Source organism: Chrysemys picta, chromosome 8 (assembly GCF_011386835.1).
Source record: "Chrysemys picta bellii isolate R12L10 chromosome 8, ASM1138683v2, whole genome shotgun sequence".
Lineage (NCBI taxonomy): Eukaryota > Metazoa > Chordata > Testudines > Emydidae > Chrysemys > Chrysemys picta.
The window spans coordinates 85,563,332-85,587,303 of record NC_088798.1 but is presented as its reverse complement, the minus strand read 5'-3'; the positions used below and the strand labels follow the sequence as shown (position 1 = coordinate 85,587,303).

At 40.5% G+C, this 23,972-nt stretch overlaps 1 long non-coding RNA gene across 4 annotated transcripts in view; it reads right to left on the bottom strand.

Annotated features, from left to right (window-relative positions):
• LOC122173766 (uncharacterized) overlaps nucleotides 1-23,972 on the bottom strand; it is an 87,249-nt gene that overhangs the window by 17,348 nt on the left and 45,929 nt on the right. For 2 of the 4 annotated variants that reach the window (XR_006174540.2, XR_006174542.2), the window contains 2 exons: nucleotides 19,692-19,760; nucleotides 17,997-18,105 (listed from right to left, as the gene is read on the bottom strand). This is a non-coding gene — a long non-coding RNA (uncharacterized LOC122173766). Of the gene's footprint in view, nucleotides 1-14,701; nucleotides 16,348-16,554; nucleotides 16,629-17,996; nucleotides 18,106-19,691; nucleotides 19,761-23,972 lie in introns of those variants that run through there. The other 2 variants (XR_010589865.1, XR_010589866.1) reach the window with 2 other exon arrangements.

The following is a 23,972-nucleotide window of genomic DNA, read 5'->3' as shown; positions in this document are numbered from 1 at the left end:
GGTTGCACAAGGCAATCTTTTAAAGGGGACAAATTATTACAAAGGAGACTGTGGTTGATGACTTCCCACTGCGTTGTAATATTAGCATTCATAGTATGCCTAACACAGAGCAGAGCAACTGCCACACCCAAGTCTCACGCCGGCAGAACGCTGCGTACTCCCATAAGGTCCTGAAGACTCCTGGGAAGTGATGAGTATTCTCTACTCCCAGTGACTTCAGTGAGAGTTGTTGGAACTCACCCTCTTCCAGGATAAAGGCTCCAGTACATGTAACCCTGTTGCCTATCTATTATAATTTTAATGTGAAAGTGCCTGCTACCAGGGAAAAGGCAATAACAAAAAAATGAATGGCTGTGGGCCAAAACCATCCTGGTGCAACTGCACTGTCTTCATGGAGTTGCACCAAGGATGAATTTGGCCCATTGACTCAGTGACTCTGGCCAAGAACTTTTAATTCAAACTTAAGTTCCCTGAATGTCAAGTAATATTTATTTTCCTTTTGTATTTCAAGTTTATAAAAGGAGGCTGAGTAATGGCTTAACATGACTGATTTTCTGTATGCTTTCCCTGTTGTGACCTCTCTCATATTAAAAACTGGGTTTGTTTAGGACCACCAGAGACTGCTACTTTATCTGTCGGAGAATACAGACTCGGACTTACAAAGGGAAGCTTTCTACCTCTTCCAGAAGCAGGCAGGAAATATGTAGTGAGAAAGACAACCTGATTTGTTGCCAACAGTCAAAAGACAAATGTGATGGGTAACCTAAGGTCACTAGAGTGAAATAACCATAACATAAAAAGGACTGACAAAATATACAGTGCATATTTATAATCAGGACTCTTACAGTGAGTGGATATTTTAAGTGTATCTTAAATCCTGCAACACTATTCCTGTGAGTTATCAGATACATTTAAATGACGTAAAATCACTGAGTCAACAGAGTCTTTGCTTGTGATGCTCAACACTAAGTCAACATTTATAGAGATGATGCCCTGGCACTAAAATACCCACCTTTGAAGCCTTGTAGCTAACAGTAAAGTTATTTGCTTTCTCCTGAATAATCACAAAGCATTTGTAATAAAACTAGCCTTTTTTTACATCATAGTTGTAAAAAACTATTTTCTTCCAATTTTACAAGCCTTACACTAAAATTTTATAAGCAGCATGATTTCTCTTGTATAACAACACTACAGCTTCTTAATTTAGCTGCAGCTTCAGCTAAACCAGAGTCTTTTTTTTTATTTTATTTTTTTGCCATTTAATCAAGGTCTCGAGTCCTGAGACAAAAAGACTTCGCAGAGTACTCTGGGTGTCTTCCGGTAACACTCAAGAGAAAGAAAATAAAGTATCCCGGACGAGCCCCCAAATTGTCGGAGAATAACAGAGTTCTCACTTTTTGTTTGGGTACAGCAAATCAGATACTTTATTTTCTTTCTCTCTATCAATTGCATAGAGGGAGAGAGCTAAGCAGGTCTCTCAACAGGTAAACAATTTCAGCAAGCATTTATACCTTTTGTTACAGACAATAATGAGCAACAGCTGCATTTTGTTTATACATAGGTCATTCTGATATCTTGTTTTGCTCACTAATGTAGACTCTTAGTCTACATTCCATATTATCTACACATTATCTACACAAGGTCGCAACAACTTCTCACACAGTTCTTACCCACTCGCCTCACACATTCCTCGCTTCTACAAATCTCGCGTTATTAGGGTTACAGTTAGCCTGACTCTTGCTAACGAACTGTCATGCATTGCATCCCCTTCCTGTCAGTTCTTTCTCTGCTTCCACAACGGCTAACACTAGGTTATATTATCTTATGTACATATCTTGGGCCAAAGTTCTGTTCTCATTGCCATGAAACCAACACCCACTGAAGCTGATGAAAGATGCAAACAGCCCACTGGTATTATCTTCACAGCAGAAAAATAGATAAGCAATAATGGAAATTGGAAGGGCAGAGGGTAAGACAAATTCCCTTATAAAAAAAAGGAGGAAGAATTTGGTATTATGATGATTGCTTTTAAAAGTCAGTGTTTAAAAACTGTTACTATTCTGTGGTATGTAAGACTTTAGAATTACTTAATAAAGGAAATAATTGTGGTTTGAGGTGGACATTGCTGGTAAATGTTGACTTTCTAAATGGCAACCACTGCACAATATTTCAGAACAAGCAAGTCTGCAGTATTTATTAGAGACACAAGGTGAGATAGCATCTTTTATTGGACCAACCTCTGTTGGTGAGAGAGAGAGAAGCTTTTGAGCTTATACAGAGCCCTTCTTCAGGTCTGGGAAAGGTTCTCAGAGTGTCACAGCTGCATATGAGGAGGAACAGATTGTTTTGCATAGGGGTTAACATGTGGTAAGAGACCATTCAAGGTGAAGTGGGTAGTTAACACCTCTGCAGTTATAAGACAAAGGAGGGTTAGTGGGTTATGGATTGTTGTAATGAGCCATACATCAAGTGCCTTTATTAAATCCATGATTTTTAGTGTCTAAATGTTATGCATTTAAGCTCCCAGGCTCATCTTTTGAAGGTGTGTAGATTTCCTTTAAGGATGAGCACTAAGAGCATAGTGATTGTCTCATTTTACCCACCTAGTTGTTATTGGGGCATTAGGTGCACTGGCCGAAGTACATGTTGTGATAATCATACATAAGACCCATCAATCTTGAAAGGTGTTTTTTGGGGGGGAGGGTGTATTGATTATTGTAGCAATGGAGATATATCTGAAGGTTTTGTATCTGCTGTTATGACTGGGTCTGGTGCTGCTGTGAGTTGGTGGGTCTGGTCTGTGGGGAGCTTGCTCCTGAGGATGAGGTGTATCTCATTCAGTGCACTAAGTGCCCCCAATGACAACTCACTATGCTCTTGAATGAACTCACACAGATAAATGATAAAAGACAAAACCACCATATTCCCCGTGGGTGAACACTTCTCACAAAACAATCACACTATAACTGACACCTCAGTCCTCCTCCTCAAAGGAAACCTGCACAAACACCTTCAAAAGATGAGCATGGGAGTTTAAGTTAGAGATAAATGGATAGGCTTAGAGAGATTTAAATCAGACATTTTTAATTCAAAATGAATGTGAAAACATAAAAAATATACACAGATTGGACAGAGGCTCTTATGCCCCAAGATTCAGCAAAGCACTGAACTTTTAATCCATGGAATTTTGAGCACATACTTGAGTGCTTTGCTCCATTAAGGCCACAATGTTTTAATTTGAGAAGCAATGTAGGAAAGATTCAGAAAAGCACAGACTTCGTCTTTTTTTACTTCAGTGGTAGAGGTGTATGAAACATGACTGCTTATCTTCACAGGGGATAATGGAAAGGCTTTATTTGGTTTCAATCCAAAGTAGTTTGCACCTCCTGAGTTTTGAATTTAGTTCTGGGATGAAATAAACTAAAAAATTCATCTGAGGTTTCTCTGAAGCAATCAACTTTCATCTGTCTGAGCCAAGTGATTTTGCATTTTTCCAACCTGACTCCATAACTCAACACTAGAGCACTGCCAAAGATTCACAGTCCTTAGTAGTTCCTTCAGTGAATCTGCTCTGGGTTTGTAGCAAAATGTGAAAGCAGAAGAGGTGTATGTCATTTCATATTTTACATAGCAGTAGAGAAAATAGTGGAAACATGCCCACTGTTTGATAAGCAATTTGCATATTATCTTAATTCAATGGTAGCACTCACCGAAATATTTTGAAATTGACAATATTTTAAAGTGTTGAAATTTGAAAAAATTTGAGTGGAACAAGGGACTAGCAGAATGCTACAGGATTCTCTTCATTTTACTAATGACCTAGAAGAAGGGACATACAGTAATGGATGAAATTTGTTGTTAATACCAAACCAGGATGGCTTCTCTTGTCAACATAGCTACTGCATCTTGGGATTAACTACGTCAACAGGAGAAGCTCTCCTGTTGGCATAGGATCGTCTTCACTTAAGTGCTACAGCAATGCAGCTGTGCCAATGCAGCATTCTTAAACATAGAGTTAAGCCCTTAAAGTCACCTAAATGTATTTTTCCACAACAGCACAGAGTCTAAAAAGCAAGGAAATATTAAATTAAGGCAACATTCGCATCCAACATAATACCAGTCTCCAAGAATTAACCCATGATCATTATTACATTCTACTAATACACACTTCCACTTCAGAGATCAATGCAGTTCTAATGCACGTAGCTAAGAACTGAAAAATATATTGTAGTGTCCAAATATATCCCCAACTGTCCAGTGCTCTATTTAGTACTTTAATGACAATTATAATGAAAAAAATAATATTTTCCTTTTTTCAGACAATAAACTCTATTTTTACATAAGATAGTTGACCACGATCGATTTACATGTTTTTAAAGGTGATAAACTCTATCAGCAGTAGATGCTAAGGGCTTGTCTTCACTGCAGTTAACTTAAGGTAGCTGGCTCAAGAGGGATATAGGCTATATATAGAGAATGCATATATAGTTGTCACTTCAATCAAGTACTGCATGGTAGGAAATTAATTCAAAAAGATTAGTATAGCAGTCCAAATTACGCAGTTCCCAACAGATCATTGTTTGGCTAGAAGTAGAAAAAAAGAGGTAGAAGCGTCATTCACTTTTCCTTTCTTTGGCTTGTTGGGCTGGGGGAAGAGAGGGCTTTAATTCTCCCCATGCAGAATACTTTGTTTAGCTGTGCAGGGGATGTCCCTCTCATCCTCTTGAATAATCTTGATGACCCTTTCTGCAATTCTGCAATCCTATCCCAAGTATTTCTAGGGATGGTGACCTTGTTTCTTTCCCTGCAATAAGAGACTCTGCAATGAATTCTGTGGCCACCATTTCAGTGAACAGGTTAGTAGCATATGAGCCAGAGCAGTTTCAGGACTCCAGTAGCAGTTGTGTTCTCTGGGCCTTTGCCTCCCTTAGGAGTGAGATATCAGCCAAAACCACCACTGCCTGTGAAAATATTGGCAATATTCACTGCACTTTCCCTATTTCATATATAAGGGGCACCCAACATTGAACCCTCCTGTGCAACAGCTCCTCACACCCCCAAACTCACCATGACTTGAGCTACAGTGGTGCTATAATGAGCTGCTCCGAAGTTAAAGTGACACTGCATTTTTTTTTTACTAAACAACTTTATGGTAACAATGTAAGGGAAAATAGATGGTGTTTTAGACAGAGAGAGAATATTCATTCTCACTCATCACATATGAAGATTTTCCTTGCCTATGTGACAATAGCAAGGGTGTTCAATTTCCCCTCCAACGAACATAATAATGATTTTGGCTTGGGGTAGCTACAACCGCAATTGACTCCTGTTGATTACATTTCCAAATACACTGAGTGCAATTCTGTTCCATCTTTATTAGAATGCTATCACTGTAAAACAACTAATTTTTGTTGGGCCATGAGTGCTCAGTTAAGACAGGGTTCAGTCTATTTTCATTCGATACTTTTTAATAACACTATCGAGTAGCAGTGTTGGAACAAACTCTTCAGTTCTTGTACCATTTGCAAAGCCGCAGAAATACTAGGTAGACAACCACTGAAATTATTTCCAAATAGTTTGACAAATCATTTATAGAATCAGATGAGTCCTTCAGAAATAAAAGTGGACTTTCAACCGTCTAATAAAATGAGAGTCTGATCCTATTAACAACTTTCTGAAGTGTTACATAAGATACCCTCAATTTAATGTAGTTACCCAGCTTTGTTCCCATTCAGACAGAGTCAAGGCTGGCAGACAAGTGTGTCTGAAGGGACCTAGATGGATATGTCATTGTGGTAGGCTTTTACTCTCAAGGGGGTTCCAACAGAATGAGTCAATCTCAATTTTTTTTTAATTGTTAATATGATAAGACTAGTATTGTGGTAATGAAAGTGAAATACGGTGCTATGAGGTGAATGGTTTATATGGGAGACTTTCTAAAATAACTCTTCAACTTCAATGGTTTAATACATAATTAATCTAATATATAATACACAACAAAACATTCAAAACAAAAAGTTGCTTCAAAATGAAAAATCAGACCATTTGGTTCTAAAAATGTGAAAAGGGATATTTTGACATTGCTGGAACATTCATTTTCAGTTTTTCTCCTAAATAACATTTTGGCCAAATTAACCTAAATTTAATGAAGCATTTCAATTTCATCAGAATATGGTTCCAAATTAAAATTTCTCAGACCACATCTGTTCTCATCTGTTGTAGACTTTAAAACATAATCAGACCTAAAGATACATGATAAAGCTCCATTACACCACTCTGAACACTCTAAATGCCGCCTCAGTCCCAATAGGAAAACATTACAATTTACACTGAAGAAGCAGGCCCTGGTAAATAAATCTGCTATAGAAATAAGTCAAATGGATAGCTGGCAACTGCTAAGAATGATCCAATTTGTTTCCTCAAAACTACTTTGACAGAAAATTGGAGGGTTTGATTTAATTATATTTTTTGTGAAGATCATTGGCTTTCCACAGAAAATTTTGACTTTTCGTGGAAAAACCGTACATCCCTGTGACGCTGGCAGACCAGATGCCAGCTCCTGCCAAGTCTCCTGGTCCTCTCTGAACATTGACAAATGCATAGCTGGAGACCAGTCTGGCTCACCTGTGTGTTAGTATTGTTAAAATAGATATTAGAGTTAAAAGAACATGTTTAGTGTTTAGACTTTGTGAAATGCTTAGAGGATTCTACATGTATTAATCTTACTTATAATGCCTGTATCCCATGTTATAAGGTAATATTTGAGTGTTTGCTCCGTAACTATAAAAATGTTTGCTAAGATTGTAAATGCCCACTGTCAGGGCAGAAGGATTACCAAGTGTGAAAAGATTGCTTCCCCCACATCCCTGAAGAGGGTACATAGACAAGCTTGAACACTGGGGGAAAGGAATACAAATCCCTGTTAAGGAGAAATTGTTATTCCTATGCTGTTTGAACTCTGAGGGGGTGAAGATTTCTAAGCATAAGCAAGGGGTCCCCAGCTGTTTAGCTTGGGTTAGCCCTAAAGGACATATAGCGCTTGCATATTATAGCAGCTACTATCGTCTTTTGGAACCTACAACTGTATCTCATTCGTGTGTGTATGTTTAACTGCTTTAACCTTGTAAATAACTCTCATTTCTTTTTCCTAGATAATAAATCTTTAGTTAGTTTATTACAGCATTGACATTGTCTTTGGTTTGAGATCTGAGGTACAATTGACCTAGGGTAAGTGACTGATCCTTTGGGACTGGGAGTAACCTGAATATTGTTAGATTTCAGAGTAGCAGCCGTGTTAGTCTGTATCCGCAAAAAGAACAGGAGTACTTGTGGCACCTTAGAGACTAACAAATTTATTAGAGCATAAGCTTTCGTGGGCTACAGCCCACTTCTTCGGATGCATATATGTTTCACTCTATATGCATCCGAAGAAGTGGGCTGTAGCCCACGAAAGCTTATGCTCTAATAAATTTGTTAGTCTCTAAGGTGCTACAAGTACTCCTGAATATTGTTGTGATTTTCGATGTAAGGGTCCATCTATCACAAAGGCAGACTTGATAGACTGGAGTGCCCAAGGGGCCTGTCTGTGACTACATGTCCAGGCTGGTATAATACTTGAGGTGTTCACACTTGATACTTGGTTGGTGACATCTAACTACAGAACACATGACCAGTTTGGGGGTTGTGCCCTGCTTCTTGATAGTCTGCCCTATGGTTGGCACCCACATTTGTGAGCCACTCCAGACAGTGTGACAATCCCAAAAGCCAAACATTTTTTCTCTTTTCAGCCACCGCAGTGCCTCAGAGAAGCTGTAGTTTGGCTGCCTCCTGCTCCCATTCTCCTCTATGGGCCGGGCCCCCTCACTGGACTACATCTTTCATGATGTACCACAATCAGGGACTACCATGCAAGACCAGCCCAAAATCTGGAAAGCATGATGGTGGTTCAAAGCCCTCCTTGCCCCCGTAAGAAGTGGAGCAAAGAATCTCACCCTTAACTACTCTGTTCTACCTATCTGTAAAGACAGGTGTAAATAATTCTTATCTAACATACATAAAAGAAGACTTGACAGGCTTAGCTGACTACTGTTTGTAAAGATGCTGAAGAGTGGGTGTATGTAAATAGGAAGTAAGTAGGAGGTTAAATAATGTCAGTGCTCACAAATGAGTACAGTATTTTACTTCATTAAGTGGAATGCCACAAATAATACATCATAACACACAGTAAGTACTGCATCCCCCCCACACAAAAAAATAAAAAGTTCAACAAAATGTTTATTAAGGAGGGTAAATCATGAAAGACTAAATTGTTTATTTTGCTTATGACCTTTCACGCATCACTTGTTCATTAATGTGACACGTTCCTGGCTGGGAGTAGGCAAATGCCAACTCTCTGCCACTCTCAAAAACAAGTAACAAAATGATAATTTTTTATTAATAATGCCAATCTCACAAAGGCTGACCAAGCAAAGCTGCCTTTATTTGGGGTTTATTCATAAGAAAGAAAAGAGTAGGTACAGAACTGAATTAAATCTCAAACAAGAGAGAGAGATCATGGATGTGAGAAAAATCTGTGATTGTTTTTCTTAAAATCAGCAATGGATTGTGCAGGGGTTGATTCTCTCAAAACATTTTTACACTAGTGCAACTCCATTGACTTCAGCAGGGTTCTTTCTGATTTACACTAGCATGAGATCAGAATCAGCCCCCCCTGATATGTTTGTCTCTAGCTCAATTCAACTCCTCTCCATTACTTAACCATCCATCATGTTAATCTGCCTTCTTACCCATATCCAACAGTGAGTTTCTGAACCTCACAGAACAGCTCCGAGTTCAGAATTGAGCCTTCTGAAGGCCCCCTGGCAGTTCTCATCTAAATACATTGCTATTTTAAAACCAAAATCATGTTTCGATTCTTTAGTGTCCCTCGTACATTTGCTCTTTTTATGCATTTTTGTACATGAACACAAAGTTGGATGCATAGTCAGTGCTGGTAGTTCTCAGCATGGAAGATACATGTTTTCTGACAGCTGGTTCCTGGCAATCAGCATTTTATGATGTAACTTGCTCTATTTTAAGACAAACAACTCATCCTTTCCTATCTGCCCTTAATGAATTAGATGTGCAATCAGCAAGCACGAAACTCTCTTACTATGCATTTAAACTTATTTGTAAGGTATCCAGGCTGAAAATAAAAAAATATATATATTTGTAATTATTTTATTTTTAAATTTGAATTACATGCCTCCCATGTTTTATGCTATTCCCCGTCTCCTAAATTCCAGTCACAAATATTCCGTTGTCTCAACTGCAAACTTCAAGTTATGCACCAACAAAAACGGGCAATGTTTGTAATGAGTGATAAAACCAAATTATCATTACAAATCCTGTGACAGTTTTCACAAGAATACAGTTATTAGCTCTGCTGTCCTCGCCAAACTCCAACTGGGATAATTATATTCTGCTACCTGAATTCTCCCTGCAGTTATTCTTCTTCACTTCCTATCCTAAACTGCTGTGAGTACTCTGGGCCAAATCCTTCCCCAATGATAAAAATGGCCATTGATTTCAGTACAACAAGGATTTAGCCTTGACTATATTCCACCATGAGCTTGCTGCATTTCATTGGTGAATGAAAAAAAAAATCCTGTAAGTATGGTTACAGCACTGCAGGATACAAAGCACTATATCTTCCTTATTAATTTTTTTCTGTCTGAGCAAAGATATTCCTGTCCTGCACAATAAATTATGGTCTTTAGGAAGAAGCATTCAATATGTGTTTCAGAATTTGCTTCTTATGATGATAGATACAATACCCCTTTAACCATTCCTTCATCTCAGATGTCTTACAGATCAGACTAAACCCTTTTCTCTCCATTACATTAATGATAACAAAACTGGTACAGGAAGTTCTTTGGGCTTTAAATCAGTCCAAAGTACTGATTAAGTGGGTATCAGCTACCTTGCTGATATTGCTTGTAACCTTTCTGTCTGTCAGAGTTGGCAGCAACAAGGGCCGGGTTCAGTATCTAGGGGTTCTGTTTCAATAACACAATTCAAAACTGGCTCAAGCCCCCACCCAGTGACCTGGGACAATTACATACCACCTCCCTGGGTGCCCCTAAGAGGCAATACTTCTCCTCTCGCAAGCACAGAGTCTGAGTGTAGCAAAAGCCTTTTAATAAAGGAGGGAAACAATGCAGCATGATGTTGGGGAAACACCACAAATAAGATTCATAACACAAACCATGAGCAAAAGACCCACCCCCAACTAAGTTTGGCAGTGTCCGTTTCCCCTCAGGATCTTAAGTCCAGCAATCCAACCGTCACTCCACCCACAGTTTCTGTCCTTGGTCAGTGCAGCCCCCAGCGTTCAGAAGTTCACCTGCAGAGTTTTACCTCCCAGCCTGGGTGGAAGTGGGGAGAGGTATGGGGACACCTTACATGCTCTGCTGCTCGGGTCAATGGCCAATTGCCATGCCTCTCTGCGGGGTTTTACTGCAGTCTTTGCTGCCAGCCATGCCTCTCCGCCAGCCACCCTGCTAGCCACTCCTCCTGCTATCTGTACTGCCTCCCACCCACCAATATGGCTTCACCTCCCTCCCACACACGTGACAGTCAGCAGCGACCCCCCCCCCTTAATAGCTAGCAGCCGTTATGGCAGCCAGCGGCCATTAGGGGGAAGCAGACACCTCAAGTACACAGTAGCCTGAACTTTTCAACTGTCTTCCCTTTCAAGGCCTTGAGGTAGTTGGAGCTGGTCCCAAACTGGATTTCACTGACCAGATAGCAGAAGCACGGGTCTGGCAACCACCAATCAAGTGTTAACACGGCAAGGGCCTTTGTCTGAATGTGTATAAAGGATCTGTAAAATGTGTGTAAGACAGAGTTTTTGTACCCAGGTGCAAAGCTCTCCTTTCTTCTGCAGAATAAAGCAACCTTTCCTTATCCCTGTCTGGCTGTTATTGGATCTCAGCTAGGCGGACCCGACATTTTGGTAACACACACACTCTCCATGATTTCAGCTGTTAGTAGCCTCAGTGCTGGTGCACTCAGAACCACTAGTCTAAAGTAAGTCTAATGCTTAGACCTAGGTATCAGTGATTTCAGCTCTGCAGCATGTAACAAGACTCCTATTGGAGTCAAAATTAGCTCTGTTATTACACAGTGGAGAGAGGAGGGGTCAAAGTGGTGTTTAGGGCCCACATTGCCGGGTACAAATACCCATCCCCAGCCTCTCTCAGTTCAGTGGGCTTTGGAACCCATGTCCCTTGCCTAGCGAGTGCTACTTAGTTGAAGACGAGTCCCTCCGTCATAAAATACCAGGTACAGTTCTACTGTCCTTGATTCTCATAACCAGGATAACAACCCTTTATTACTCCTGCCCCAATAACAAAGAGACTGGGGATCCCACAGCAGCCAAAGTGACCATTTGGGCAAGCAGTCCCATCTTGCTAGGTGGGGTGGGTGTGCCCAGGCAAACGAGATCAGCCCTTGAAGTCCTTTTCCACAGCTCACTACCAGATGTCAGGGTAGAGCTCATTCTGACTCTGCTTACATGCTGATACAAGACTTTCATAATTCCACAGCTGCTAGTTGTTACATTAAATTGGATCAATTATTTATGATGCAAATGTGTCAAAGGTGTTCATTCTGGAAAATGTTTTCTCTCTTTCTTTTTTAACTTTAGTCATTGCTTTGAGATTTACTGGGATACATTTTTAAATGGTGCAACATCCAATTTGTGCATAAAATGAATCTGTACAACCAAGTACCAGAACGGTGAACACAATACAGTAAGATTTTTAAATGATTCATATGCCCAGGTCTTGTTAAGAACTACCAGGAAATGAAAGGTTCACCCCTTCAGATATGTAACGGGATGTGATGGCTAAAGTTTAAGAGAGAAAGCCTTTAGTTGTAGATCAATAGCTACTCTCCAGTCAGGCAACAAGTGTGTTGTCTATTATGTTAGTGATTGGCTGACAGCTGTTTCACAGACAGAACAGAATCTGCCAGTGCTTCTTGCATGCCTCAAGCCTAGCCTGATCTGCATTGTGTAGATGCAAGACACGACATAAGTCTGAGTCATGATGATTGAGTTGGTGCTCTGTTCCTGCCAGATCATATCTTTCCAGGGCATGCAATAGATTCTGACAAGTGAGGACATTTCTTATTGTCACAAGCAACTCCTTCACAGCATACTGTGGACCCACTGGTGCTTCTTTTTCCATCCCGGAAGCTGCCCTTATCTTGAAATAATTGTACTTCTGTAGTGAGGAAAATGGAGTAATTAAATCAGTGTGTTTCACCCCTAGAAAACTACGGTCTCTGCCTGTGATATAATATGGTACAATGGTTGACTCTCAATTTGGGAAAGGTTGAATTGGATCTAAATTCATACCCAATTCCATACTTCAGGGATCGGACTGCTCTCTATGGGTAGAACATGAAATGGAATATCTCATTGGAGATATTATTGGTCAAATAAGAGCCTGGCTTAGCCATCCAGGATAAATCTAACCTTGCATCACTTTGCTGTGGCAAGTTTGACAAGCTAAAAGTATTTTCTCGTCTCCCAGGCATGACTAATGTGGCTGCATACAGTCAGGGCCGGCTCCAGGCACCAGCGAAGGAAGCAGGTGCCTGGGGTGGCCAATAGAAAGGGGCAGCAGTGTGTCCGTTGTCGGGGCAGCACGTCAGGATTGGCGGTGGCGACACTTCGGCGGCAGCTCAATCAGCCCGTTCCGGATCGGCGGCAGTTCGGCGGTGGGTCCTTCACTCGTTGTCTTGCTCCTTGGCGGCAGCTCGATCAGGTTCTCCTTTTTTTTTTTTCTTTTTTTTTTTTTCGCCGCTTGGGGCAGCAAAAAAGCTGGAGCCGGCACTGCATACAGTGTGCTGTGCATGTGGTCTTCCAGTAACTGAACAGCAATAATAGAATTTGGTAAATTGAAGATTTGCTTGATTTTTAGGTGTTGTTTTAACTCTCAAAAGGTTTGAAGGTTTGTCTATATTTCTTATGTGTTTAAGCGTTAAAAAGAATTTCTTGCCTGGTGAGCAAGCAACATCAAGTTCCCAGCAACAGAGTCAGGAACTCAAATTAAAGCTGGTCCAAAAAGAAGAGGAAAACTGGCATTTTAAAAATACAAAACAAAACAAACTTTTTTTTAAATCAACCCGTGATTGGATTGGTCAATCCACAGAGAGAATTTTCATGTCCATTTCCTTGTTTTGTTTTGTTTTTCCCACTTTTTTTTTATTTTTAACATTTTAAATTTTGCCAAAATTCCAAACAAGTTGAGCAGCAATACTGTTAATGTTGTGCCAGCAAAATAAGGGTAACATAAAAACTATCACATGATACAAGCCCCTCTTCAATCCTCCCAAACATGGGGATGGGAACTCATTTGTAGGGCCAGATGTGACTGGCAGGGGATGGAAGTGGTTTGATGTGATTTTTTTTGTTTATTTTTAATTTTAAAACTTTGTAAGGGGCACCTAGAGCTGGGAATGGGTGCTTTCTCCTACCCACTACATTCTTCTGCCCTATGACCTTGCCCTTGGATTACACATCTATAATTCATTGTCTGATTACCTACTGTTCTTTAACTTATGATCTGTTGGCTGTCTTTACTCACTATCCCCATGTGTGCATCTCACACTAGTTTATTTTATAGGGACAGTCCCGATTTTGGGGGCTTTTTCTTATATAGACACCTATTACCCCCCAGCCTGATTTTTTCACACTTGCCCTCTTGTCACCCTACACTTAATTCTTAAATTTTTCATGGCCATGTCTATCCCCAGTCTCACTCAGAGCTCCTAAATTCACATGAAGGAATTCTGCATGTGGACCAAGGACCATACTCATCTTGAATCAGAATTCAATTCTTATCATTTTTTACCATTATATAACTCCCTTGTTGTCATTCCTGTTTAAATCTCTGCCTTGTGCACTCCTTCCACTGTCTCTCTCTCCCACTGATGATAGGGCAGAGCTACCCCTCCATCTGGCAGAAAAATACAAAGTCATGTGGCAAACTCACTAAGATGGATCTGAAAACTCACTAAGATGGACTTCCTCCCCATACGGAAGTAGATTTTCTGGCCTGAGGAAGGGAAGGTTTTATGCCTCTTTCACTATACTGGCATACCAAGCCATAGAAGTGCTATAGATTTTGAGGCATCTTCAGGTGCCAGCCCCCATACTGTCTTTTCCCTGGGCCCAGGCCACACTGAATAGGGCTAGAGGGTATGGAAAAGGACTCGAGATATGTCTACACTACAATAAAACACCCGCAGCTTGGGCTGCAAGGCTATAAAAATTGCAGTGCAGATGTCTGGGCTCTGGCTGAAGCCCGGTTCTGGGACACAATAAGTGGGGAGGGTCCCAGAGCTCAGGCTCCAGCCCAACCCACAGACATCTACACTGCAATTTTATAGCCCCTTAGCCCAAGTCAGCTGACATGGGCCAGCCGTGGGTGTTTTGTTCCAGTGTAGACATACCCAGAGAGAGAGTTAATACTGACAGTGGCAGGACCAGGAGACTGTGTGGTGCAGTTATCCCTGGCCTGGCCCTCCTCTACCTGGTCATGCCCATTAAACACAGGGAGAGCCATGACCACATAGTGGATCTGATCCTGTTCCAGTGAAGTCAATGAGAGTTTTGCTGTTATTTGCAAATGGAGAAGGATCAGACCTGAATGAGGTTTCTGCAGACTTGTTACTACTGAATAATACTGCCACTTGGCCCCCTTTTCTTCCCTCCAAACATTCTGGGGGAAATGGAGCAGGATTTCTTCTTTTGTTAATCTCTTGTGCATCACACAGCGGGCAGAATGATACCACCTATATAACCCTATTCACTCTCTCTATAGAAGAAAGTCCTGTAGAAGGCCTTTGATGAGATGGATGACCAACTTTCATACGTACCTCCATCCTAATACTATTTTTCCACCAGCCAAATTAATGTGTTCCTTTGTAAGAGGTGGACACCAAAATACTATAAACTCAGAACAAAGTGTTTAAATTTTAATGCTCAGGACTTCTTCAAACTTAAGCTGCTTCATGCATAATATATGTACCTCAAAGGATAGACATGTTACGCCAAGATAGATTATTAGTTTCATTTATAGTTGTAATATTGCTGTAATGAATTACTCAAATTAGATTCAGGTATATGATATACTTTACAATGCTGAGGGGAGGGGGTGGAAATAGCTGGAACTCGGCAAGATACTTGGATACAATTTGCGCCCACATGATGAACACCTAATAGTCTGGGAAACTTTTCAGAACTATCCCCTGGGATAAGGAAAAATAATACTAATATCTGCTTGATCTTCATTTTACTGCAAACACATGGCTCTTAAACCAAGATTCCCTTCATTCCCACAGTGAAAGGTGCATTAAGCCACTGAGCCATTGGCTTTTCTTGCCTTAATCATACTGAAACTGATATCTACACTGATAAACTACCTAATTTAATTTTTGTTCCATGCTAATTTCCTATGTTATCTTAATTTAAGCCCCATTCATTCTGTTTACTTGATTTACCTGTAGTAATGATTACATTCTAGTCATCTATATTATTTCTGTTGAGTTCTTCAATTATATATGTATACTCATATACAATATTTTCTGAATTATTTCTAAGTCTCAAAGATACTGGGAACTTAGAGTAAATGCCCTATCACGGCTGATAATTAAACTTACCTTCAGAGAAGTATCCCTCCTAGTCCCCATTTATGCAATAGATTTTAGATGGAGCATGTGGATTTTTCCCTTTGGATATCTATGCTACACCCTGATATGCATTCATAAATGGGCAGACCCAAACAGAGAGACCCACTTTTGACATAATAAAGAAGTATTATGTGTATGCACAATCTGTATGTGTATATTATACAAACACACACACACAAATCAATCTCATTCTCTGTCCTTTAAATATATACCGCTATATTATGTGAAGAACTGGGTTAGATTAGTTCCTGATGTAACTCCACTAAAGACTTCAGTGGAGTTATGCCAGAGAAGAGTTTAGTCCATTATGAGAGACAGCACTGTAGGATAGTACAATAACTGGTAGCACTATAATAAGATTAAAATAAGATGAAGCACAGTAAAGAAGAGTGAGGATAATATTGTGGATCAGCTCAGAAGTTTAGCATTTTCTTTGCTGAATACTGTAATTAGCTAAAGGTAGCATTATATCATTCATGGCTTAATGCAGACAACCAATTGATATACCTCTGCCTCCCCCAGTGTCTAATGATGTAAGGTTTCTGTTCACAATTAAATACATTTCTCTTCCTGATGTGGCTGCAAGTCTTCAGCCAAAAACACCTGAAGAACAGAAGAAAATTAATCGCCAACAGAACTTTTGAAATAATCGGGCAAAAGACAATTTACTGTAAAAGATTTTGCTTTGAGCCCAAGTAATCTGAAAACTTGCTTACAGTTGGCAAGCTCTGATGGACTTACATGAAAAAATTGTAAAAAACAATGACAAGGAATCAGGAAGAAATGACGAGAAGTAAGGAGCAGGCTGACCTAGAATCAAATGATGAATTGTCTCTACAGCATTTTAGGAGCCAAGTATAATAGGACTTCTTTTCCCCCAAGGCCTGTGAAATAATCAGGTACAGTAGTTGAGAAACAGATTCATATCTCTGGTTTTGTTGCAGAATCCCATTTAGAAGTACATGAGCTACATATTGATATGTGCAACTGAAAAGGTTTCTTCAAATCACACTGTCATCCCATCAACAATTTGTATGAGACCAAAAGAACTGCAATGTATATGTGAGTAGTTCTCCTCAATGAATCTACTCAAATCTGCAGCGAGACATGGATGTGTGTTTATATCAGGGGTCGGCAACCTCTGGCACACGGCTCGCCAGGGTAAGCACCTGGCGGGCTGGGCCAGTTTGTTTACCTGCCGCATCGGCAGGTTCGGCCGATCGCGGCTCCCACTGCTTCGCCGTCCCAGGCCAATGGGGGCTGCGGGAAGCGGCGTGGGCTGAGGGATGTGCTGGCCACCACTTCCCGCCACCCCCATTGGCCTGGGACGACGAACCATGGCCAGTGGGAGCCGCGATCAGCCGAACCTACCGACGCAGCAAGTAAACAAACTGGCCCGGTCCGCCAGGGTGCTTACCCTGGCGAGCTGCGTGCCAGAGGTTGCCGACCCCTGGTTTATTTTAAAGTATCTATGGAGAATTTATATATAGTGTGTATATATATCATTATTCTACCTAAAAATATACCTAACTTTAAAAACATTGAAGGTGCTGCCCCTTTAGCAGTGTGAAAACTGGGACAGGAAGTACTATTGAAGGGTAGCGTTCTGCTCTAAATATACCTGTTAACTACAACAATAGAAAGTAATGTTCTACTATTCAAACAAGGTGATTGGCTGAACTGTGTCTCATGACGCACATAAACCACTTTCCACTCTGAGAGCAGCAGATTACTCTTCACTGTTCTGACATAGTCCATATGGCAGGTGTTTAAGCGCTTTTTTTTCTGTGTGTGTGTGTGTGTGTGTGTGTGTGTGTGTGTATGTGTGTGTGTGTGTGTGTGTGTGTGTGTGTGTGTTTAAACCATCAGTACAAAATGAAAATTTTATTTCAGCTGTGTTTGCATCATTAGCTTGCTGGCAATCATATAAGCCTAAATTATCCATGCAAGCAGTTTCATTTATTGAGATCTCTTGCAGTAAAAGAGCAGCAATCAAATCAGTCAGCCCAAATTATCCTTGACATTAACAAAGGGCTCTAGGATCATTGTAAGAAATGACTTTCTTCTCTTATTACCAGGCTGATTATGTTGTAGCTGCTGCTGCAGCAGCAGCACAGCACAAAATCTAGTTTAAAATAAAAATGTTTATAAAGAGCATGTAATTTTCATTGCCAGTGTTTGTTGTATTCAATGTTTTAATAAAACAGGCTAAATATACATTATACAGATACGCTACAATAGCTTGTACTTACTTCAGCTGGGCAGCCACATGCAAAAAAATATTTAGGCCCTGATTCTGCAACCTCATCCACATCAGCAGATTCTTATGCTTGTGCAGAGTCCATGGAGCGTCAAGGGGCACTGCAGAGAATCAAAGGTCCATCTGTGTGCATCAGTTTAAGTTTACTGGCTATAAGCATAAAGACAAAGTTTAATACCCATCCAGGCTGTTTCTGGGGTACTAGCATTCTCACTAACTGTTTCTTACTCTTATCAAGTCTCCGTTGTCTGATGTCAGTGAGAGTTTTGCCTGAGCAAAATCTAAGTAAGGACTTCAGGATTTAGCTCTATTACATGGGAGCAGGACTGGTGTGCACATGGGGATCAAGGCAACTGGTTAACTATTCGTCAACATCTGAAATGCATTGTCAGTGGCATCCTCTTTGAAGCCAGTAGAAGTTTCCCATGTGGAAAAGCCAAGTAAAACCAGAGGATCTGGCCCTTAATGTAACTTTGCTCCCCTCCTTGTAACATAGGTCCCAATAATCATTACTTCTACTGACATAGATAACTAATGGGTACTGTTCAGAGTTCAACTAACAGCATTGACTAGACAGCTATGAAAAACTAAGATGTAACAAGAAATTATTGAAGATTTTTGTTGTTAAGAAAACCCATCATGCTTACTCCAAATCCATTGAAAACATGGGGAAAAAACAAAGCTACTAAGCAAGGAAAGGACAAAATTAGTAGAAAGGAAAAACATACTCAAGTGTCAAAGAGCTACTGGGAGCAAAAATACAATTAAAGCTAGTAAAACAATATCCTTGTATTGACAGTGTCCTACAAAATACTTCTAGTTTGGGGTCTAAATATTATTTCCAGTTAAACATTGTAAGTGGAAACAAGGGTTGTGAGTTCAAGCCTTGAGGGGGCCACTTGGAGATCTGGGGCAAAATCAGTACTTGGTCCTGCTAGTGAAGGCAGGGGGCTGGACTCGATGACCTTTCAAGGTCCCTTCCAGTTCTAGGAGATGGGATATCTCCATTAATTTCTAATTTCTAATTTCTAAATATGGCCTTGTGGTTAAAGCAGTACTTACTTTGTGCCAGGGCTGAGCCAGGGCCCCCCTAGACTTGGCAGTCCATAGCCCTGGCACCTATGGGCTTGCCACATCAGTTATAAAAATAAAATATTGTCTGAGTCCCAGCACCTCTTTCATTACAAATTAAGCACTGGGTTAAAGCACTGGACTTGGACTCAGGAACTCTGGATTCAGATTCCAGCCCTGTTCTATGCCAGGCACTTTATTCTCTCTGTGCCTCAACTCTCCATCTTTAATGTGGAGAGGATACTCTACGCAGCATTCTGAGGATAAATTCCTATGTTAATAGCTGCCATATAAGAACACAGATAGATTGAGGAGCTGTTGTCTGCTGGTAAGAACAGGGGACTAGTAGACAGAACTCCTGAAATCTACTCTAACCTCTGCCACTGAGACAGTGACTCGGAATCAGTGTGTGCTTTTGGCAAGGTCTCAGGTTAACATATGCCTGTATGAAAAAAAATAATGCTTATTTCCTGGGAGCAGGGGAGAATTGTGGAATTCAATTAATTAAGGCTTATGATGTTCCTTGAGATACTTAAATGAAAAATGCCATAGAAATGCAAAGTATTATTACTAATCTCTTAAAAAAACAGAAATAGCTATAATTAGAGGGCCATACCCTGCTCTCAGTTTTGAAGCAGAACTCTCCATTATTCTCTGTTGTTCACAGTTCATTGCTTTCTGGTTCCTGTAATAGAAAAACAAACAATAATGATATAGGCAGCGATTTACTTGGCTCAGAAAACTAAACACTCCAAACCTGCCTTTTCCTTGAAATCAACCCTTCTAAAATGTTTGGTTACCTTTTATTCTACATGTACCTTTAAAAAAAAAATCATCAGCCATACCCTGCTGCCTCCCAACCATTCCTGTCATGATGCCTGGCATCAAGTACTGGAATCAGTGTTTTGAGAAGAGTGATTAAAAACAATGGAGAATTCTCCTTCAAACTTCATGACATAATGGCAAAGCTCACATTGACTTCAAAAAGCCCTGGACTTCACTCATTACATATGAAGAGTCCTCCAAAACTGATGGCATGACATGAGTTATACTATGTCCTTCTCTAATTACCTGGTAATTATATAAAGGTTCCCTGGAGTAAATGTTCTGATTTGTACTATACCATAAGTTCTGAAGAACTCTCCATTGTTTCCAGTCACTTTCCCCAAGACACTGATATGATGCCAGTTCAAGATAGGACATGTTGAGCGGCAGCCAAGTATCACTGATATACATGTTTTTAAATGTATATAAATATACACATAGATACATAGCTTGATTGTGTCTGCCTATACTTTGATTGTACTGGTTCCAAGGCCCCCACCTCTACCATGCATTACAGTATCCCCTTTTTCCATCCTTCATATGTTGCTTGCCTTCCTAGATTGTAAGCTTTTCATGGAAGGGTTCATGTTTGGACAGTATCTATCACAATTATTTTCTGTATGCAGCAGCACTTAGAGGCCCCAACAACATCAACGCCCCATTGTGCTGTACAGGTGTAACCCACACACCTCCTGGGTGTGGTGTTCTGTCCTATGTAGTGGCACCAGGACCACTGAGAGAGAGAGATAAAATGAGTCTGCTCTACCGCCTTAGCTAAGAGCCAGTTGGCTTTTAGCTCATGTGGTAGAGACTCATACACTGAGCTCCAGAGGTCCCCGGTGACCGTCCCTGCCCCCAAACGCTTATAGTCTAAATAAATAAGACATAGAAAGGATGAACAGGAGTACTTGTGGCACCTTAGAGACTAACAAATTTATTAGAGCATAAGCTTTCGTGGACTACAGCCCACTTCTTCGGATGCATATAAAATGGAACATATATTGAGGAGATATATATACACACATACAGAGAGCATAAACAGGTGGGAGTTGTCTTACCAACTCTGAAAGGCCAATTAATTAAGAGAAAAAAAAACTTTTGAAGTGATAATCAAGATAGCCCAGTACAGACAGTTTGATAAGAAGTGTGAGCATACTTACAAGGGGAGATAGAATCAATGTTTGTAATGGCTCAGCCATTCCCAGTCCTTATTCAAACCGGAGTTGATTGTGTCTAGTTTGCATATCAATTCTAGCTTAGCAGTCTCTCGTTGGAGTCTGTTTTTGAAGTTTTTCTGTTGTAATATAGCCACCCACAGGTCTGTCACTGAATGACCAGACAGGTTAAAGTGTTCTCCCACTGGTTTTTGAGTATTTTGATTCCTGATGTCAGATTTGTGTCCATTAATTCTTTTGCGTAGAAAGGATGGTAGGTGAACCAGAGATGCAAAGACTTGCCCAAAGTCACACAGCTGGTCAGCGGATCCATATCTCCTGAGTCCCAGGCCAGAGCCCATACCACTAAACCACATTCCTATGGGGCCCTGATCCTGTTCAAGCTTCTGAGCTCTCCTACAACTTAGATAAACAATACTAATAATAATCAAGGATAAGCCTATTGCTTTCTTTCCGAGGGAATAAATGATAAAGGTAAGACTGGAGAATTTTTGGTTGATTCCACTAATAAGATAATGCACTGGATGCATTAGCAGATCATTTTGACATTTAAAGTTTGTTATAGCATAACCCTAAGCAGATTTGCTGAGTTGATACCCTGAAAACATAGCTGAAATTTTCCTTGAGTTCCATAGTTCATCACCCTTTTTATTACCACACATACAGTTGATCTGACTTATCTAATACATCAGCAGAAATTTTCTAAATCTTACCAGTGCACTACTACCAACAACTGGCTAGATTCCACAAAGTACTAGACACATTGATAGATATTATGATTGATAGTCCTCTTTCATCAGCACATCACTTTCGAGAGCTAGAAGTAGGCAGAAAACACTTTTTGAAAATAAACAAGGGCTAAAGACATAGACCTGTCCTTCTACTGAGCCCTGCCTCATCTATGGCCCCAGAGCAGACAGAGGGTCCTCGGGCAGCAGGAGGCAGGGAGTGGAGGGTTAGAGAATTGGTGCTGTTGGTTCCAAGGTAGAAAAGTCCTGGAGTAACAGGAGGCAGAAAAGTGTAGCTACTGGGTCAGGAGAGTATTAGGAAAAGGATGGCTGTTCCCCTATCTCAGGTGTGAAGAGAGGGTAAGTGGAATCTCCATCTGAGCAGCCAAGAAAAGGCTTGCATTTTTGTGTGCATTAAAAGTTTTCTTTTAAAATTTGTAATTTAGTGTGAAATTATCACACACATGGGCAGAGGAGTAGAGAAGGCAGACTAAGAAACATGATATTATTAAATTATTTTTAACCTCATGAATTTTGAGCCAGTCATCATTTTGGGCATCTGACTCATGATATTTGATCTCCTGAGGTTGGCAAGTCAGCAGGTCTCATCATTTACTCAGTAACCCAAGCTCAAAGAGTGCAAAGAATGTGTAAAATGATTAACATGGGGTGATGGGAAGAAGTCACCTATGTGTATCACACTTTTGTGTTTTGCAGTTTGCTATAGCAAGAAATTATCATTTAGCCTACCAGTCCCCATAGCCTTTCTAAAAAAAAAAAAAATCTTTATAAGCCTCTGGCTGAAAAGCTAGTTCAGTGTGGTATTTATGCCAGAAAAACATAGAAGGCAAATAAGCTTATTTACTAGAATTGCTTGGAAACTTCCTGTCAATTATTTTCTGACCCCCTTTTTGCAAATTCAAAATTTTCCACGGGAAAATTTCAGGGTTTTTTTTGGGGGGGGGGGGGATTATTTTTCCATCAAGAAAATCAAAATGACAGGTACCTGTCTGCCTGCCTGGGAGACTCTTGCTGTGGCAGAAAGTGAAATTGACAAGAGCCTTCCAGGTGGGCAGGCAAGGCTGACTGCCCTCAGCCTCTCCGCTTCCCTCCTAGGGCTGGAATCAGAGAGCTGGACTGCTTAGCAAGAAACAGAGAGCCAGAGCACTACGCTTCCTCCCCTCCCCTCCAAGCTCTGAGGCCAGAGATGCTGAACAGCACATGTCTCTGCCTCTCCACTGGCTGGTCTGGAAGGCTCTTGTCAATTTCATCTGCAGGTGGAAAGTAAAATTTACAAGAGCCTTTCAGGGGAGCATCTGGGAAGGCAAAAAAATCCATTTGGGCTCTCCTGAAATGGAATGTTCTTGAAATCCCTTCCTACAAAAAAAAATCACGGATTTGATGCTTTGCCCTGGTTCACAACAAAAATTAACTCAAAAACCAATTTTTTTCTCAGAGGGGATTTCTGTTCTCCAGTCAGCTCAACTATTTACTGCAGCAGGTTTGAAAAGACATGAAAGTAAGAAGTCTAAAGTACTGATCTGCTTTGCCTTTCCTGACAGCTTCTTTCAATCTTCTCTTGTTCCCGAGATCCACTAACTTACTAACAAGAAAAAGAAAAGGGAGTGCATGCGGGGAGGGTATTTTGAGGAGGATAAAAGTGCTGTGGATAGGCTGTGACAGCAAATTTCTTTCTGGCCTTCTTTCTTGAGGGGAAGATTTATCCACCTGAAGGTAAACCTGATTTTATCCCCCTAATCCAGGGATTTTCGCTCCTAAATTTTTAAAGTTAAACCTGGTGCAGTTCTTAAAAATATTTTTCAATAAATCTATGTAGCTTTTTAATCCTGTTAGAAAAGATGTGTTGCTTTAAGAACACTCCACGTGCTCTCTTTCCTTCCTAGGGGTCTATTATTCTGCATTCAAATTTTGTGCATCTAATTGCTATTAATGTAAATTGGAGACACAACTCTCTAAGTCAAATTTGATGTGTTGTAGGTGTAGCCATAGCTGTGCTCAACACAATACTTTTGGCTTCCAGTTCTTCCTGATAATCTGCTCTCAGTTTTGTGTCTGCATTCCTTCGCAGTCACTTGGAGTTTCAGGTTCACACAAACCCAAATACTAAAAGCAAAACTTTGCCAGAGTCACCAAGAGTTGCCTGATTCC